Source organism: Syngnathoides biaculeatus, chromosome 8, assembly GCF_019802595.1.
Source record: "Syngnathoides biaculeatus isolate LvHL_M chromosome 8, ASM1980259v1, whole genome shotgun sequence".
In the NCBI taxonomy this organism is placed as follows: Eukaryota; Metazoa; Chordata; class Actinopteri; order Syngnathiformes; family Syngnathidae; genus Syngnathoides; species Syngnathoides biaculeatus.
Window position 1 is genome coordinate 14569813 of NC_084647.1, and position 21153 is coordinate 14590965.

The 21153-nt window shown below is 44.4% G+C and overlaps 1 long non-coding RNA gene across 1 annotated transcript in view; it reads left to right on the forward strand.

Annotated features, from left to right (window-relative positions):
- Positions 1-21153, forward strand: part of LOC133505145 (uncharacterized) — a 106009-nt gene that overhangs the window by 63983 nt on the left and 20873 nt on the right. The window contains exon 5 of the long non-coding RNA XR_009796158.1: positions 15406-15482. This is a non-coding gene — a long non-coding RNA (uncharacterized LOC133505145). The remainder of the gene's footprint in view (positions 1-15405; positions 15483-21153) is intronic.

Consider the following 21153-nt stretch of genomic DNA (forward strand, 5'->3'; position numbering starts at 1 on the left):
ATAGATTTTGCCCTTCATCCTACCGGGACTCTTCTGTCACATAGAACACCAGACACCTTCCGCCAACTGTTCCACCCCGCTTGGACCCGTTTCTTCTTGTTGACCCCAAATATTTGAAGTTGTCCACCCTCGCTATCTCTTCTCCCTGTAGCCTCACTCTTCCCCCTCCGCCCTTCTCAGTCACACACATATACCCCATTTTACTTCGGCTAATCTTCATTCCTCTTCTTTCCATTGCGTGCCTCCATCTTTCTAATTGTTCCTCCGCCTGCTCCCTACTTTCACTGCAGATCACAATATCATCTACGAACATCATGGTCCAAGGGGATTCCAGTCTGACCTCATCTGTCAGCCTATCCTTTACTACCTCAATCAGGAAGGGGCTCAGAGCAGATCCCTGATGCAGTCCCACCTCCACCTTAAATTCTTCTGACACACCTATATAAATTCTACAGATAAAACAAAACAAAACATATAATGTGAAACTCAACTGGCATTAATAGCTTTAAACTTTTCCTTTAGTTGTTGACGCATGAGGCTAATCGGACAAGCAGCAGATGGGTGTGCCAAAATTCCAGGGTCAACCGAATTTCAACGATGTTAAGGGTTATCGTAATTTAGCACAGCTGTAAAAGTATAATAACCAGATGTCCTGACACGCATTTTGTACTCAGCTTTGTGCTGAAGATAAGCCGTCCAAAGGAGTTAATCTTTCCAGTTCAACACGCGGTGCAAAACTTAAAACATGCACACGTACAAAACTTTTTTTTAAAAAAAAGTCTCCGGGAAGAGAAAACAATTTCACGCGATTGGCCTCCTTAACTGTGAGGCTTGTCATGCCAGCGTTGTTGACGTGTGAGCACGACTTGCCGCGTGCACAAAACAATTCTTGTGTGACTCCGTGCGTGTGTACAGTATGCTTGACATGTTCCGATGAGGCAGTTGATTTGGGCCGCTGGTAGGGGGTACTCTAATCCGGCACGCACTCACTGGCACTGCGCTACCTAGTTATTCCACGGACTGCCACTGCCTTGGGAACAGGAGCTCAAACTCACAAAGCAGACACAGATTTTCAGACAAATACACACACGTGCATTCATGCAAATACACACACACACACACGCACCCTTCTCGAGGCAGCGCTCTTTCTGATCTCGCGTTTGGACTGGTGGGGACAGATGGGTGAACAGTGGGAGTCTGGGCTGCCATCACTTGAAAAGCGAAGGCATGCATGCACAAATACACACATTTTATACTCTCTTTCTCTCTCACACACACACACACACACACATGATCACAGGCCAGACTCGGTCAGAAAGTGGCAAACATACAAACAGACAGGCCGCGATGCTCACGCAGGGTACAAACTTGCTCGGTCTCCCATCTTTTCCACGCCGACATTCACTCTCATAGGGTCGACAGCATCAGTTAAGCCTTTGTTGCGCGCATACTTATTTTTTTGCAAACATGCGCTCAAACTCCAACATGGCCTCTAATTCACACGGCTTCACACACGCACACCAACACGGGATTACTCGAAACATGCACAAATGCTCAAGCTGTTCTCACGCCTTACTGTACTCGGCCCGGCTCCATGGACTTCCCTCTATAATATGTAGTACATTTTTCCACAGAAGCTTCTCAAAATTTAGAACGATGGGTTTATTTGCAAAAAAAAAAAAAAAAAAAAAGAATACTTTACACGACTCTTTTGGAATCTATATTCTACTATACTGATTTTATGTATTGTATGACTATGATGTAGGTTTAGCATATTGATGTGTATTTTTTTTTTTTTTGGTTTGCTGATGATGATTATCCTTTTTTGGGGAGTCACTGATGGTGTAGCGCACAGGTGTCGAACTCAAGGCCCAGGGGGCCAGATCTGGCCCGCTACATGATTTTATGTGGCTCGCGAAGCCAAATCTAAAATGTCAATTTTCGTGATTTTTTGTAAAAATTGGGACGAAAAATTCAAATTGTCATCTATCATAAATTGTAAAGTTGAGATATTACAAGCATTTTTGTGTTGCCAATCATGAATAGTTGGAAAAAAAAACATTTACTCTTGATTTCTGATTCCAAAAGTAGTTCATAAATTGATGACGTAAATATGATGAGACTATTCAATATTTTTGTTGCACAGTCGTAACGGCCCTCTGAGGGGAAACCAGAACTACAGTGTAGCCCGCGAGAAAAATGAGTTTGACACCCCCTGGTGTGGTGGTACACACACCTAACTTTGGTGCGGGCAGCGCAGGATCGATTCCCGCTCAGCGATGGTGTTAATATCTGCCCTGCGACCGACTGGCGACCACTTCAAGGTGTAGTCCGCCTTTTGCCCGGATAATGACATGAGTATCCTTTTTTGTTTCAAGCCCAAGTAGAGACAGAGGTTGAGAATTAGCAAGTTATGAACCCTCAGTATAGCGCATCAGTTGCATATTTTGCTTAAAGACGACGATAAACTGAATCATCCCTATTCAAATAAAGACTCTTCATTCATTTATTCATTCATTCAAATATAAATGAATCACGATGTATTATGAGAAATACAAATCAACTCAAGAGGGAAGCACCCAATCACTTTACATAAATTGCTTTTGATCTTGCATGAACAATGCATATATTTACCATCGTCCTCTTTTAATAATTCACGTCAGCCATAATCACGGTTTACCTTATGGGAGTAAAGTGTCTTGACAAATAGATTGAAGTTGTTCTCATGACCAAATTTTACACATGCCGCATGTCGTCCGCATTTTTCCGCATTCTTCTTCCTCGACAGCCTGGCAATAATCAAGATTGCCAAGGAGGAGGTGCAAAGAGTACGCAGAAATATGAATCTCTCAGAATAGGATATCGTGAAAATAATAATACAATGGAGAAAATGGGATGCAGGAAGAGAAATCATGGGATGGACATATAGGATGTATGCTTAACCTATAAAGAGATCGGACCTTAAAGGGTTAAATGTTAAATAAAATAGCCTTACTAAATTTGATACATTAAAAAATCTTGCCAAAGAAAATGTACCGGGTTGTACTTTAAAAAAGCATAGTAAATTGCCATGAAATGTATTAGTATGCGTTAGAAAATACAAATACAGTATTTAAGGCAAATAAATACTCTCATGTGTAGAGTGTATTTGTTTTTTTGTATGCGTGCTGTGATTACGTTGAATATTTAAGTCTACAATATCTGCAATGTTATATTTGTGTAATGTTTACAAGTCGGCGGCTCGAAGTCCAGACAAATGGGAGGTTTGTGCCGAGAAGAACATTGGGTACAGAAATTGTGTAATAGTGCCACCCTAGGATCCAATATTTCCCAATATTGTTTTTTTTTTAACCCCAAATGCAACATCTATAAATGTCACCTCATAGATTTTGTTTGGTCTTTGAGGTTCCACGGTAATACCTGGAACGTCACTCAGCAGAACACAGAAGCAATCCAAGGCCAACCTGGATTTTTTTTTTCCAGTGTGTGACAACCTTAACAAAAATGAAGTCCAGGACTGCAAACGTCTTGAGTGTTCCTCGACCACGTCCATGATAGGAAGGTCATGAAGAAATGAGACGTCACTGTGCTCAATGACAATAAAAGATACGTTGGAATAAAAAAAAAAAAAAAAAAAAAACTGGGAGAAAAATAGAATTCTGTTGACTTGACAGTGATATGACGATGCCGACAAATGCAAAGTGGAAAGAAAGGACAGTCGAAGAGAGGTGGAGGCAATTTGTTAGCGTGGGGATCAGCTTGTCGGGACTGACAGCTTCTAAGTAGTTCTCAAACATCATTTTTTGGAAACACTTGACTCTTGAACATCTTGACAGATCCGGCCCATATTTGGTCCTGCATTCGGTGCTGTCAAGCCTCATGATTTATGTTGTCTGACACGGTAAAACTGGCTCTCCTGACGAGATGCGCCCGTGTTCTCCTCCGCTTCACACGCGTGCCCACAAACCCGCGCCCGCTTGCGTCTCGTCTCGACCGGCCTTCATTTTTGATCAGCTTAAACCGCAAACTCTGAATAAGGAAGAAGCACTCAACCTTTGCTGAGGTCTCCGAAACTGTCGCCTCACCTTGCACGCGAGACACAGCCATGTTCAGAATATTCCCGAGTACACAGCCCTCTGGATATTTGCGCAAGTGTGTACACCTCTACCAGTATGCGCTTCGACACATTAATTCCTGCGTGTACGTGCGCACATGCATGAAGGAAACTGCGCAATACGTTCTTGGCCGTGTGTTCCTTCAAATGAGGCCTCCGAAAAACAGAATGTTCTCTTCCAGTCCTGACTTTTGCAACCTCAATGTGTGTGCGCGTGTCCGTCTAAACTAACTGAGTGATCTTTCCTGTCTCACGGGAGCCATTTTATCACAAGCAAGACGTAAATAACACGAATGTCAACCCAAAGTATGTTAATTTTCCAAATACTGTCAAGACTATTACCCTTTTAAAAAATAAATATATATATACCGTAATTCCCGGCCTACAGACCGCACCTGGTTATAACCCAGTACACTTGTAAAGGAAATACCATTTGGTACAAACATAGTCCGCACCCGTGTAAAAGCCGCAAGTGCCCATGTTGAAACCGACATTGAAACATGAGATATTTAAAAAGAAAGACAGTTAACAGAGTGTTAAACGGTAGCGCCGCCGCGCTAATGCTAACTCTAGCGCTGCCGTGCTAACAAGGCCGGTTAAAAAAAAACATACTAGTAAAAATCACTGAGACACGGCAGTAACAGCCTAGCGCAGCGCTAACAGGGCTGGACCGGTAAAAGTCACTTCTTCGGCACATATATTCGGTCTCACTCTTACCTTTTCCGCTCAAGTGCCCCCTTGCGGCCGCGAGAAAAAAATGCACAAATTAGCCGCATCAATGCATAAACCGCAGGGTTGAAAGCGTGTGAAAAACGTCTTGGCTTATAGGTCGGAAATTACGGTAATAAGAATGTAAACCAAAAGTATGTTAATTTTCCAAATACAGTCCAGTACATTACCCTTTAAAAAAAACGTGTATATATATATATATATATATGTATATATATATATATATATATATATATATATATATATATATATATATATATCATGAGGCGAGTGAGACGGTGGTTCAGCTGGTAAAGCGTTGGCCTCACAGTTCTGAGGACCAGGGTTTGATCCTGGCCCCGCTGGTGTGGAATTAGCATGCTTCCCCCGTGCCTGCGCGGGTTTTCTTCGGGCATTCCGGTTTCCTCCCACATCACCCCCAAAATACATGCAACATTAATTGGATACTCTAAATTGCCCCTAGGTGTGATTGTGAGTGCGGCTGTTTTTCTCGATGTGCTTGTGATTGCCTGGCAACCAGTTCGGGTGTACCGCGGTGCCTGCCCGTTGACAGCTGGGACAGGCTCCAGCACTCCCCGTGACCCTCGTGAGGATAAGCCACAAAGAAAATGGATGGATGGATATATAATGATATACTGTATATAACTTATAATTGTCGGTCCAGACAGCTTGTGAATCAAAAATCGGGTCATGGTTTAACTCGTCCAGACATTTTTCAGCAAATCGCAAACGACAATCTGGATCATCTTCCATTAATCCATGAATTCAATGAGGGACGGGATGATATTCTTGCATATCATGGTACAAACATCTTAAGAAACTCCCGACTTGTTTAGAAACTGATAGACACGTAAACGTTGAGGACTGGGGAATTATCTACCTCAGTTTTTAAGTGTTCAAGTATTGAACAGATCTCAGTCGTCCTGATCTTTTGGGGCTTAGGCTTTTAAATTATAATTATATAATAATTTGAAGAAACGGGCATTCATTGCGGGTGTTGGTGGCCCAGACGTTACACCCATTACTCAGAAAACTTCAGTAACGTTGTCTGTTTTGACCAACATTCTCCCAAATAGAACATTTCTCCGAGGTTGAATGTGCAAGAGCTACAAGCTAAAAGCTAGTGACGTACCCTCTTAAGCATATTAAGACAAACAATAAAATGTGCCAAGCAACTGAGCCAGAAATTCTGGTCCACCCTGTATAATATATGAGCAATGTGTGAGTTTTAATTATTTACCTTCATTAAATGAGACTGTTGGCATGAACAACAGAAGTTCATATTGTCTGTTTTGTTGTTGACAGCTTGAAAAAAAAAAAAAAGAGCCAACCTCTAGCTGACCTCATGGGTGTGTTTCTTCTCGGCTGCATGTTCTGAACAGCTGCCAAGTGTGTGTGTGTGTGTGTGTGTGTGTGCGGGTTTGGCAGAAAGAAAGAAAAGTTTGGTAGGGCAGGATCATGTGTTTCTGTGGTGTATCCATTATGTAATTTAACATTCTTGCTGCAGCTTCCCACAGAGCCAGCATAATTATGGCCGGTAAAGGCAATGTCGGGCGAGTTTAGTGCGGAAGAATTCAACTACAAGGTACACAGACGCGACCTCACACCCGTCGAAGACATTTGGGATGAGCTCAAACACAGATTGCGAGCCAGGCCGCTCACCCAACACCAGCGAACTCACAAATATTTTTCTCGTCAATTACAAAATGTTGTGGGAATTTTTCCTCTGACGAGGGGAAGCCCTTAGGAATCCATAGTTGGCACTATCCACTTTTCTTGATTATTATTTTTTATTTCCTATGTGTGATGTCCAGATGTCCTAATAATTTTGGTGAACTTGTACTCATTTTTAGCTGTAACTCATTGCACTACTTGTGGATCTAACGTAAAGAAGTTGTGTAAATCTTTTATTTTTCTCCACTCAGAGGAATATCATATTATCACGATATAACTCTTTTCCGACTGAAGACCATGGTCTCAGATTTGGAGGTGCTGGGGATGAGATCCTGCCCCAAGTGGAGGAGTTCAAGTATCTCGGGGTCTTGTTCACGAGTGAGGGAAGAATGGAGCGGGAGATCGACAGACAGATGGGTGCAGCGTCTGCAGTGATGCGGACTTTGTATCGATCCGCTGTGGTGAAGAGGGAGCTAAGTCGAAAAGCGGAGTTCTCAATTTACCAGTTGATCTACGTTATTACCCTCACCTATGGGCATGAGCTGTGGTTCGTGACTGAAAGAACAAGATCCCAGATACAAGCGGACGAAATTAGTTTCCTCCACTTGGGGCAACATCTCATCCCCAACCCAAAGAGGGCCTGGCACACTTTTCCGACTGAGGCCCATGGTCTCAAATTTGGAGGTGCTGGGGATGACATCCTGCCCCAAGTGGAGGACTTCAAGTATCTTGGGGTCTTGTTCATGGAGCGGGAGATCGACAGACGGATCAGCGAAGCGTCTGCAGTGATACGGACTTTGTATCGATCCGTTGTGGTGAAGAGGGTGCTAAGTCGAAAGGCGGAGTTCTCAATTTACCAGTCGATCTACGTTCCTACCCTCACCTATGGCCACAAGCTGTTGGTCGTGACGGATAGAACAAGATCCGGGCTGAAATGAGTTCCCTCCGCAGGGTGTCCAGGTTCTCCCTGAGAGATGGGGTGAGAAGCTCGGTCATCCGGGAGGGGCTCAGTGTCGAGCCGCTGCTCCTCCGCATTGAGAGGAGCCAGATGAGGTGGCTGGGGCATCTGATTCGGATGCCTCCCGGACGCCTCCCTGGTGAGGTGTTCCGGGCACGTCCCACCGGAAAGAGACACCGGGGACGACCCAGGACACACTGGAGGGACTTTGTCTCTCGGTTGGCCTGGGAACGCCTTGGGATCCCTCTGGAAGAGCTGGAAGAAGTGGCCAGGAAAAGGGAAGTCTGGGTATCCCTGCTAAAGCTACTTCCCCGCGACCCGACCCGGATAAGCGGTAGAAAATGGATGGATGGATGGATGGATTGATAACTAGGTTGCTTGAAAAAAAAAAAAAAAACTATCACGCAGTGTGTTTTTCATGTGCGTCAACCGTTGGCTCACATGCCCTGATATTGATCAAGCACACGTACAGCGTATGAGCCTAAGCTGGTATGGGCGATATGGGTGTTGTCAAACGGTAATACCCGTAATATCAGTGTCGTGTGCCATCGGAAGAAAGCCGAGGACTCCAGCAAAAATGTTCTGGGAACTTGGCTTGTGTGAACAGACGCTGTTGTCCGTAATCAGGTGGAGTATAAGAGGGAAGATGCAGCTTGTAAAACAATGAAAAACCTATTGTAATTCTATTTTGCAAAATACAACAGCGGGCGACTCGCGCATCCCAAATTAAAAGTGATGAACAGCGTGTTAATACTGTTATTTTGGCAGATTTTTGGAGTGAGGACAGATGGATGACGTTGAAAGCCCATGGCAGTAGCGTGACTAACGCCGTATGAATCCACGGTGGTGTGTATGTGTGCGTGACCCATCCCTGAACCGCTGCCATCTGCCAACACTTTGGCCTATCCTTAAACTATACGGTATCTACGTCCTTAAAAGCAATTTTTTGTGTCTGTTTGTGTGCGTGTGTCTTTATAGTGGCAACAGTATCTCATAACTTTTTATGATGCCAGCAAACTTAAAGCAGCAAATCATTTACTTTGACCACAAGTCTATATCCGTCTGCTCATATTTTGCTGTCCATCTGGCCCCAAAATCAACCCTTGTGAGAGGAACATTATTTTCGACTGTCCAACAGTGGTCCGAGCTCCTCCAGGTGTGCAAAATCTGTTTCTGGCGGGACTTTCCGAAAGACTCTGCGGTTCAAGCACTTGCCGCACAGTTAAACAGTAGACGCCCAAAAGTGCTGACAGTTGCTGGGTACGGTTTGTTTGTCCTTTACAGTAACAGTGACGCTTAAGGTCATGCAAGCAGATTATATTGCTGCGGCAAAACTACACTTCTTTTAAACTATTAATTTAGTATGCGAATACAAATACTTGTGTCGCTTTCTTTATAGTGCTTACAGCAAATATTCCTCAGTTTTTAACTCCATTGTAAAATTTGTGCTATTTCTGGTACTTGGTTGGGTGGAGTTTCAAGCTTGACAAGCGAATACCTTAGCGTCGCTAAAGCAGATTTGTCATCATCATACCTTTCGTGTGTGCTAACCTTAGCTTACCCTATTGGAGTTCTCTGAATGATGCAATGTTGTACGTCCACTATGCTGTAGCAATCTGCAATCCTCTTGTCTGAATTTGATTAAAATTATTTTTCCCCCCCTATCCCTATGACAAAAACATGCCATGAAATATATAGGACACTCGTTTGTTAGTATCTTTGGTCCAAATGGGGAAAAAATAGAAATTACTGAGACTGAGGTAAATCAAGTGAATGTTTTACCCCTATTAATGTGACATTTAACCTCCACAATGCAAGTGAATTATTATTTTTTTTTTGTAGATGGAAGTAAAAATAATCAACTAAGGTCATGTGGTTTCATCCTCTTGTTGATTGTCTTGAAGATGTGGTTTTTGGTAGAATTTCACACATCACATTTAAACCCAAAACTGGCGCCATATACATTTGTTGTGATTAATCCCAGGTTAAGGTCATACTGATGGAGGGGTTTTTTTTTTTTAATAGGATTTAGCCCGATCCCTTCTTTTTATAACACAAAAACCTCACATTTGAACATTGCTGTGTCGGCTGTGTTTGTCCACTATGGAGCTCGTGCACGTGACGTCACCACTTTCACGGCGCCATATTGCCGGTCAAACAGAGCCGCTCGACATGGTGGGAGACATTGAACCGGAGGGGAATATTTACAATACCCGAGACCCGTTGTGCTGTTGGTTGTCAACAGGCGAGACAGTTATTCAAAGAGACCATTCTATGGAATATCAGCTGAAAAGGCCAAAAAAGATCGATGGATTTCGGAAATTAAACGTGATTGATGGTGCCCGACCAAATCACCCACACGCCTGTGTAGCGATCACTTCATTTCAGGTAGGAATTATTCTTCTCAATCTCAATTTAACAAAAAGTACTTGTAATGGCAAGTTGGCTCATTTGAGAACAATACGTGTTCACAAAAAACTGTGTCGCAGAGGTTTACGGAGGTTAAGTTTGCCCGCAATCGCTTCCCGTGTACCTTCCGTGGAGATGACTCCGTCCTCTTTTTGTTTTTTTCACTCATATTTAATGAATGAGAGTTTGTGTAAAACCTGGGGTCATTTATTTAAATATTGGTATTTGTATTGAATACTAGCTGACAAGATCGATGTTTTCGGTGGAATCCAATTTTCCGTTCACGAGCCGTCAAAACCGTCACTATGTGGGATTTATTCCAAATGAGAACAGATCCAGCAAAAAAGTATTCGTATGCATCTAGGCTTTTTTACGCTTTCAAACTTTTCCGTGTAAACTTCGACGACTTACTCACCAGATCTGTGTATATCCAGTTGTCCAAGACAAGCGCAAGCGAATTAACAGTCCAATTTCTTATCGGCGAAAACATCGACTTCGGCATTAAATAGGGTTCCTCTATGCCGAGTTTATATAATTTTTCCACGTACCATCGATTATTTTCACCTTCTAAATGTCTGATGGGATCGGACAAAACTCTGGGCGTCGTGCTACAAGACGTATTACCGTGTCGTCTCCAACCGACTTAGCATTGAGCAATGCTTAGCTTGACCGGCAGTATGGCAACGTAAACAAAAGTCACATGATTTTATGATGTAGGTGCACGAGCTCTACACATAGCATACTCTGACACATCAAAGAAACATTGATGAGGAAGCCAGACTGGCTATTATTGCACCGTCAAGTATTTAGAGACTGAATTGTGTGAGGACTTGTCTGTTTTTGTTGGTATTAATGAGTATTAGCGAGGGTGCATTGTCCCGCTTTTTGTGTCTGTGTGTGTATTTTGCTTCACCCCGAAGAAGCCTGTCATGTCATGGTGACCAGAAAGCAATTACCATCGCTGCTGTGAGGAGGGCCTTGTTGGCGCTCCCCCCCCCCCCCCCCTTGCCTGCGGGGAAGGTGAACAAGCCACATTGAAAGAAATGAGAGAGATTAAAGGGAAACAAAGCTATGGTTACGTGTTCGAGGCAAGAGGGAAATAAATGCAGACATGGTGAACTTAGGAACCATAGGGAGGAAAGTACCGAGAGATGGCGAATAAAGACATGGGAAGAGAGCATGTCAGTTTGACATTGAGGACTGTAAAAAGCCAGTGTGCCCTTACCCCGCTGAAGAACCCTCACACAAACAATCCTCACAGTAGACACACACACACCCACTCACACTGGCTCAGAAAAACAAATACTTAGCCGCAGTTCAACGCTTACCACCGGCTGTCTTTCATGAAAGAAATATAAATCAATAACCGAAACGACCGTCCGTTTGGATTTTTTTTGCTAAAACATTAAGTGCTTTGGACCAAGTCAGTTGAAAGTTTGACCGAGAGTAAAACATAACCGCAGTCCACTGGCAAGTCACATCTAAACTGCTCCCGTGTTGTTATGTTCCGACCTCACGAGGTAACAAAACACAAGTGAAAGCCAACTGCTAGGCTGTGGCTATCGCCCCGCAGCAAAGCTCACTCCGATCCGAGTGAGAAATAACAGGATGTCTTTGCAATGTGACCGGACCGTGGACTGAATGTTCTGGTCCGACTGGCTGATCACGCACTGCGTATGCAGAGAAGAGTTTTTCCATCATGTTGACAGTGTTTGGCAAGTTTCTCCCAAAAGTGTTGCTTTGACTGACTGGAGGTTTTGTGAGAAGCTTTTCTTACATGTTGCAATATTGCGATTCCTGGTGGGATTCTAGAGTTATTCATCACGTACCATGTCGGAAAATAGTTTTTTTTTTGTTGATACCGTAGACAGAGAGTTGCTTTCATATTTATCGAAATCAATGTTTTTCTTCATTCTAGTGCTGGTACGTCACACGAGGAAAATGGGAGCTCTTTTTACTTGCCAAAGTGAGGACAGTAATCACAAGGAAGCTCACCTCACACTGGTATATACAGTAAAGCCTCGGTTCTCGAATGTCTCCACAAATCGGTTTTGGATACATTTTTTGTGCTTCGGTTTTCAAGCAAACATGGGTATTGGAGCGTCCCCCAAAACCTGGAAATAACATATTGCGCGTGGCCAGACCAGATGACCCACGACGCGCTTTGTTGTGAATTCCCAAGCCGCCAAAAAAAAAAAACGGGAATTAACATAATGCGCATGGCCCAAGCATCTGACCCACCCACGACACACTTTGAACGCCCCACGAAAAAAACCCGGAGAAAACATAATGTGTGCGGCGCAAGCAGCTGACCCACCGACGACGCGTTTTGTTATTGTCAATTCGAACGCCCCCAGACCAAAAAAAAAAAAAAAATGGAAATGACATTACGGGCGCGGCGCAACCAGTGCACTTTTGTTATTCTTATTCTTCTATACGCAGCCTCTGTACACAGACATGTCCCGGAAGTGACTGTTGTTTTTCTTCTTCTCGAGGACAACCCTATTAAACCCCAATCATGGCTCCAAAGAAGGCAAGTTGCTTGTTTAAAGTTATTCTGCACTTTTGTTAATAAGAAAAGTTTACAAAGGCTGGGGGCTGAGTCGCTACAGATACGGCAATGCACTCCCAGCCTGGCGGACTCTATACATTTTCAGCAAAAATAAATATATTTCTTAAATTATTTTATCATATAAAGTATTTAAACTATACAAGTATTTCTACTATGTAATTTAATATCAGGAAAAGCTAAAAAGAAACTTTTGAAAAAGCCTCATTTTTTAGGCTTGGAACACATTATTTCTTTTTCCATTCATTGTAATGGGGAAACATCGATTCGGTTTTCGAACAAATCACTTCTCGAACCGTTTTCTGGAGCGGATTGTGAGAACCAAGGCGTCACGGTAATTCATTTACTAAGTCACCAGGTAATGCTTAGCTTAGGTTCACTCCACATGGCCGAACTAATGTCACTCCGTCACAGTTGGGGTTTCATGAAAACAAACGGCAACATTAATGAAACCCGAGTTAAATAAAACACACATTCAACAACCTACGAGTAAAACATAAGCACACGTTCAGCAGTTTAATAGTTCATGGTGCAATACATGCTGGGAGCCACACGGCCTGTGCCGCGAAGTCCAGTAATTCTCTGTGGGGTGTCGACCAAAATCCTTCAGCCCCCCCCGGCCAGCCATCAATATACACTACGTGTCCATTCATGAACGCAAATGTCTGTTAGTAATTTTCTCCCAGTAATGAAATCGATTACAATTACTGTGTACATACAATCAGAAATTACATTTCATCATCTTATTACATATTACACATACTAACCTGCCTAGACTGATTTGTTTGTATTATATTGCCCTATATGCACACAGCTAGGGAAAAAAAGCTGCAAAAAAATGTTTGATTCTTCACTATCTTTCTAATTATGCTTATGTTTTTTAAAATACAATACGATCGAGTGTAAAATATTTGCTTGATGCAAATATGTTTGTTTTGCCCTGAAAATATTGGCGTGACTGACTTACTGACTGTTCAGGCTTGGAACTTGAGTGCTTTTCGCTTGCGTGATGTGCACTTCTGCCTCGAGCTGCAGTAAATCCAGTGTAGGCTGACAAGTTGTTGGCCTCACACAAGGCCTGAATTTTGCCGTAAAGCATTTCTCCCGGGTCTGTTTTTTTTTTTTTTTTTTATCAATTTATTTAGTGGCCTGGAAACCAGTTGTGAAAAGTACAATGTCAAGGAGGATGAAAAGTATTTTACACCAGATTATGAATTAGCTTTTAAAGTGCCACTGTCATGAAATGCATGATTTTTTAGTATGTTATTAATGAAAAAATGGCAGCTGGTATGGACCCATCCGTTTTTTCACCACAAAATGATTTTGCCGTATATGGCTTTTTGTAACTCTCGCCATGAAAATCCTCTCGAGGGATTTTCTTTCGAGAAGAAGCAGGAAGTGACGTACATGGCAGGACCACCCTCAAGCGGACTCGTTTGTTTCTATTAGTTTTACATCCGGGAAGGTAGATCATTGTTCCTTCGTGTTAGCCAAAATGCCGGCTCGTTGCATTGCTGAACATTGCTTGAACACTCGGGAGGATGGATTTAACCTTCATATGTTTGAAAAAATAATAGTTTGGGGCGGACCACGTAATTGGTCTCTCATCATGTAACAAAAGATCCAGGTACGTATGACAGGGGTGCTAAATGTGTCGATGTGCGTGTTGGACTGCTTCCGCGTCGGGCTCGCTCACGAAGGCTGCCGTGTCAGCTCGCCCGCGAAGGCTGTTGCATCGTGCCTGGCGGACGAGCATGGGTTCGGCCAGGCTCTCTGGGAGTCTGTCGCCGCCACGCCAGTATGTATGAGCCAACCTGGCTGAAGCTGTGCTCGTCCGCGAGGCAAGATGCGGCAGCCTTTGCGGGGTTCGGCGCCGCCTCCGCCGGTCACAGCTTCGGCTGGGGTGGCTCATCTTTGGCGCTGTTGGTGTTGTCATTACTCACGGCTCAGTACCCTACATACTTTCATACTGCCGGGGAGTCTGTTAGTTATTTAGTTAGAAGTGATCCGCATATCATCTAAATATGTCTCGAAACGATAGGATAATATTGCCCCGGACACTTGACTCGATTGTGAGACGTTCTCTTCTTCGAAAAGAGCTTCCGTGTCTGAAGGGGCGTGTCCCACAGTAGATGCAGCCAATATGGCGACCGCTTGGATGTCGAATGAGACTCTCGCAACTATGTGCGTGGATGTCGTGCTCTCTGCTCATCATCCTTTTTTCTTGTAGACATTGAAGTGAATAATGTTATACGTATTTTTCATTTCACTGTCTATTTTAGAATGCTTATAGGGATGACCCTTGACGTTTAAAGTGCTACTCACGAGCCCTGTCCGAGTATACCGTTAATTTACTCGGCATCGTATTCCGACTGAATGTTTTTTTGCAATAGTTCTGCCCCTGAGTGACAAATTGGGAAGTCGGCATCGGGGAAAAACAGTAGCAGCACAGCAGCTACACAACAACAAAGGCTGCCAGACTGTGTTGTGTTTTGCGGTTTCCGCTCAGACTCCCCTCGTCCCCGCGCGCTCCTTCCTCCCCCCTACCAGCCTCTCTTCTTCCTTTCAGCGAGCTCTCGTCAGCCTCTTCCGCCCTGCTGCTCGTCTTCGCTCCCCTTCCTCACCTTTTGTTTGGTTTGCTTTCATGTTCCCATCTGAAACCTTCCGTCTATCTATTTTGTGCCTCCCCCCCCCCGTGCTCCGTGTTTGATTTCGTCCGCCTTGCGCCTCTCTCGCAAACAGCTTCTTTCGGCGTCGGCTTTCTCCCTTTCGCTCAAGTGTGAAGTAACAATGCCACTGAAAAGTCTGCTTGCTGTACCTGTCGCTTGTCTTTCTTCTCTGTCCCTTGTCACTCTGTAAATAATGTGGCATAACAATCTCTGCTGACAAGTTTGGCTCGGAGCCCGTGTAACTTATGCGTGTGGATCTGTGCTTGTGTGTGTTTGAAAGCAGTGCTGAGAGATGAGTCGAAGCATTCCGGCATGGAGTTTCAGAAGATAAGAGAAGGAGCATCTAACCTCGCCGCTGACGTAAGTGTGTGCAGAATGTGGCAACACGCACACTCTCATTTGCATGGGGAAAAAAAAAAAAAAAAAAAAAAACATGCACACGTCCACAGGTGGATCGCAGTATGTGGAATGTTCCGGGTGCAGACCAGGTCAGCCCTCTGCGTACTTTTCGTCAAACAAGCAAATGTTTCATCTTGCCTCAGTTGCCCCGCATGAACCGGGAAATACTCCTATTCCCAGAAGCGCACCTTGAAACCCTCATAACAAAAAAATCTAGCTGAGGGTTTTAAGTTTGATGGGGGAAATATACCCCAGTGGCTTTAGAAAATGTGATTTTTGCTGGTTTATTACTATGACCTGATACGCAGATTGAAATACGTAGACAAACTTAAAGTAGAAATTCTGGACTGCTTCATAATCAGAGCCATGTCTATGATTTTAGTTGCTGTGATTATTACTGAAACAACACATTGTTATCCCACCTCATATTCCTTATTAATGGTTAAACCATTTCACACTTTATGTATTCTGCTTCACAATTCCCGCAAGAGGTGAGGAATGATTTCTTGTAGCTTGACAATGTGGTGTGGCAGGATTAAGCACCACTAGATACTGCAACCACAATCCATCCATCCATCCATCCATTTTCTTCACCGCTTATCCTCACGAGGGTCGTGGGGAATGCTGGAGCCTATCCCAGCTGTCAACGGGCAGGAGGCGGGGTACACCCTGAACTGGTTGCAGTTGCAGCCAATCGCAGGGCACATTGAGACAAAGAGTTGCACTCACATTCACACCTAGGGGCAATTTAGAGTGTCCAGTTAATGGTGCATGTTTTTGGGATGTGGGAGGAAACCCGAGTGCCTGGAGAAAACCCACGCAGGCACGGGGAGAACATGCAAACTCCACACAGGCGGGTCCGGGATTGAACCCGGGACCTCAGAACTGTGAGGCCAACGCTTTACCAGCTGATCCACCGTGCTGCCCCACAATAAAGACAATATTTTTATGAATTCTTCTCTGACAGTGTCTCTACAAACCTAACATTACCATCTTTGTAAAGAAAGATTAGATTTTCCAGCTCTTGTATTGTTCCCCAAAAGTTAGGTGGCATAGTCTTTAGGACGCCTGTGACACTTGTAGGGTTAAGCATCTTGGAAAATGGATGAATAGGCTCCTGTATTGGATATATTTTTGTTGAGGTTGCTCTGTGTGGTTCATATTCACAAAATTCTCGATGGGCTTAATTGAGGAGCAATGGAGTCATAAATGTTCTCCTGGACCTTATCCTAAACTGGATAATAAAATTAATAGTATGCGGTATGCTCTCAACTGCTCTTTGAAATATTTTTTTCGTCCATGTTATTGTTTTCTTCAACACTTTTTTTTTGTGAATTTCCAGTAGAAAAGTATTTGACAACTCTCTGGAGATGTCCTGAACTATAACAAACAAACAAATCAATAAATAGATCAAGACGTTCATATGTATCCCGCATTACGACTCATCATATTTTAAGTTGCCCAAGACTGTTTTCAGTCTTGATTTTATCGCTCGCAATAAATTGAAATGTCAGTCCCTTCAAAAGTGCGCTCACTGACAGCTGGCGAAGAGCCACGGTGGGAGATGCTCACTCACTCACACAAACATCCTCCTACATGGTCGGGGAGGAGATGTAAAATGTTACCTCTATCTGGTTATCAAAGCATTAAAGGACTACTTGACCTGACCGACTACGGATGAAGCGCTCATTTGGTCACTAATGTTTCCTCCCTCTCCCACTTTAAGTTCACCATCACCTCCTTCTCTCCTGTGATTTGTGAACTATAAGAAAGGCTTTCTGTCTTTCTTATCATATTTGTTTTCATTCAGGAAGAGGATGTTATACAAGATTTATTTATAGTTCACATGCATGCCAACTTATCAGAATATTTTTTTCCCGTTTCTTTTGCCAACCACTTATTACCGTAATTCCCGGTCGACAGAGCACAACTGGTTGTAAAGCATTTCTCCTAGTACATTTTGGAAAGAAAATACCATTTGGTACATACATACGCTGCAGCTGTGTAAAAGCTGCAAAGTGCCCACATTGAAACCACATTTAGATATTTACAAAGACGGTACACAGAGAGTCACCGCGCGAAAGCTAACGCCATGCTAACAGGGCCGTTTAAAAAAAAAAAAAAACATACGGGTAAAAATCACTGAGACATGGCAGTAACATAACAGTAACCGGAAGTACCCACATTGAAACATGAGATATTTACAAAGAAAGATGGTACACAGAGAGTTTAATGCTAGTGCCGCCGTGCTAACACTAGCGCCATGCTAACACTAGCGCCGTGCTAACAGAGCCGTTAAAAAAAAAAACATACTGGTAAAAGTCACTGAGACACGGTAGTAACACGCTAGCGCAGCGTTAAGAGGGCCGGACCGGTAAAAGTCACTTCCTCGGCACATGTATTCCACCGGCCTCACAGTTACCTTTTCCACTCGAGTGCCCCCTTGCAGCCGTTAGAAAGAAATGCACAAATTAGCATAAACCACAGGGTTGAGAGTGTGTGAAAAAAGTCGCATCTTATAGGCCAGAAATTACGATATTTTGTAAAAATGATTTGGTTTGGGGCTTTTTTTCTGTCTTGGATTTGATCACGTCGGACAGTGTATCTTTGTTTCTTGAATGGAATACACACGTAATCAAAGTACTGTAGAACTGCCTGTGTGCGTGTCTGTTTGGGGAATGTGCACGCATGTAGTACATCCGAGGGAGGGATCAGAATCTCAAACTGAGAGGACGGTGGGGAGGTTTGCAGCCGCACGCGGCCCACCTAGACATGCGGACATATGTTATCGGGAGAATGAACCTTATGGCCATGTTAGATCTTGTGGCGTATGTAGAGGAGTATAACGAGTGGGTGTACTCAAGTCTGACACGTACATGGAATTGCATGATGAGTGTGTGGATAGCGCCTGGTCCAACTAAATCGCTACGTAACAGCACCGTGTACAATATTGAATTTGTGGATTTGTTGTAGTCCTACGGACCGAGTAGATTTCGAACGACAGTGCAGTATTCTGAGGCCGAACATGTTTTGGGACATTGTTCTGGCTTGTCCTCACGTCTCTAGAGTAGGTGTCGCATAAAATAAAGAAAATGTTGATGAATACTGGGTGAGGTTACGCATAAGCATCTGGAGCAAAAATGTATTTAATGGTTCTTTCTTGGGCCCAAGCAGTGCAGATACGACCTCCTTGAAGGAGATCATTATTCCTTGATCTGACCCACGTGTGGCAGCCAGTCATGCGAAGTCTAGACTGAAGTCCAGATGGGATGTCTGAGTTGATCGGCTCACCCCGTTTTCACTGTCAGGTTAATACTGATCGGATGCCTGCTAACCAGCCTTCGGTGTACGAGACTTACATCCAAACTATTCCTCATATCTATCCCGCACACTCCAAAAAAAAAAAAAAAAAACCTTTGAATCGCTGTCAAGATCCCAAAAACAAAAGGAGCCACATTGTTTGTGTGCAAGAGGTGTTGCCACGACAACTAACCCACCCTTTGACTTCCACCTATTCCCCCCCCCCCACCTGTTGCGTTTCTGCGGCGCCAGCCCATTGCCTTGGAAACGCATGCATACATATTTGAGGGGCAGTCTAAGGACGGGCGAGCAGCAGCTGTGGAATCTCTCTGATCCCGCATGCAATCTGATCAGCGTGCCAGCGAGCCACTCGAGGGCAATTTGTTTTGTCGTGACCAAATATACCGCGTTCGCTCCCCCTTCGCTCAAGACACGCAATCATCCTTTTCCTTAATTTGCTTTGTCCGCTCACCTGAATCTCGTGTTGCGTGAGCGTCGCGCATAATTTGATGTTTTGAACGTAACTAATGCTGCTCATCACACAACAGCTTTTCGGGGGTAGTACATGGCTGCAAATCTCACCGATAAAGAGGATTTTTGTCACGAGCGAACCTCTCCAAAGGCCCCGGGTGACATTTTTTTGCCAGGCGTATTTTCCTGGCGTATCCGCGCACCTGTATCTGATTGGTAGAAGACCGTAAGCTCATTGTTTCATCAGAAGATGAAGAAAGACGTTGGATCATTCACCGCAGGGGAAGACCAGATTGAACTGATGGATTAGTGGGGGAAGAGGGATGGATCCGCTCGGAATGAGACGAGATGAAAGAGGAGATGATGAATAAGTGAAGGTCAAAGGGAGCAAGAGCAAAAGGATTGAAGTGATTGATGCGATACAGCTTGTTTTCGTGAGGATGATGAACGGTGACTCTCGGCTCGGCCGTGTGCGCTCGCTCGTGTGCCTTTCAGTGTGCCGCGTCGCCCCCCCCCCCGGACGGACTGTTGCATGAAACACCCTACGTAAAATCTATTTGTGTGATCTACCGCACAAAGGCCCGAGCCACGATTCTTGGATCGAGCCGGACACGCTACCCGCATGCTACGGCGGATCACCCCTCACCTCACCCCAAAAAAAATATTTGTAGTGGAAACTCTGAGGTCAAACATAATCTGTTTTGGAAAGCTGGTTGATCAGAAACATTTTTTTTTCCCAAAGGAAATAAAGTAATGGAATTACAAATAATCCATTCCATGGCCAAACTGCCCCGATATAAAATGATGAAATCCTTTAGATTATTACTTATGTGATACAAATTAAAGTTAAAGGGGAAATCCACTGGTTTGCATCAACAATGTATCCAATAGGTCATGTAATACGTACTCTATTTTGACAAAGTGATGTTAAATCCTCTCTCATTTAATAGTGTTTTGAGACGATTTTTATTGACAATTACAAATTTTCAGGGGCGCTGCCATTTTCGTGAGTCACATGAGGTACGTACACGGATGTGACGCGTTACATGCCGCAACAAAGGCTCCATTACCGAACCAGTTCAATGAATCAGTTCATATTTTGTGTGGATGTGACTTGAACGTAGTTTACTACTGCCTGATTACACCATTTATGCCCAGCGCGGATTTCTCAGTTTTATCCTCATCTGATGACGAAATAGCAGTATCGGTTGACCGGGAAGACGGAGGAATACTCCCAAACAGAGTCGTGAGCGGGACAGCTGCGGGACTCGGGGGAGTCGTGAGCTCGATCCCCGGCGAGCGAGCTCCAGGGCTCAGGGAACAAGCTCACGACTCGGCCGCTCGGTCGATCGGGAAGACGGAGGAATACTTCCGTACACAACTGTGAGGGGCTCGGTTGATCGGGAAGACGGATGAATATTTCCATACACAGTTGTGAGTGGCACAGCCATGAGTGGCTCGGCCGCTCGGTTGATCGGGAAGACAGAGGAATACTTACATACACAACCATGAGCGGCACAGCTCCAGGGCTCGGGGGAGCCGTGAGCTCGCTCCCCGGCGAGCGAGCTCCAGGGCTCGGGGAGCGACCTCATGGCTCGGCTGCTCGGGCGATCGGGAAAACGGAGGAATAATTCCGTACACAGCCGTGAACGGCATAGCCGTGAGTGGCTCGGCTGCTTGGTTCATCGGGAAGACGGAGGAATACTTCCATACACATGAGGGGCGCAGCTCCGGGGCTCAGGGGAGCCGTCGAGCGAGCTCCAGGGCTCGGGGAGCGAACTCACGGCTGTGTATGGAAGTATTCCTCCGTCTTCACTATCAACCAAGTGGCGGGGCCGCTCACGGCTGTGCCTCTCACGGC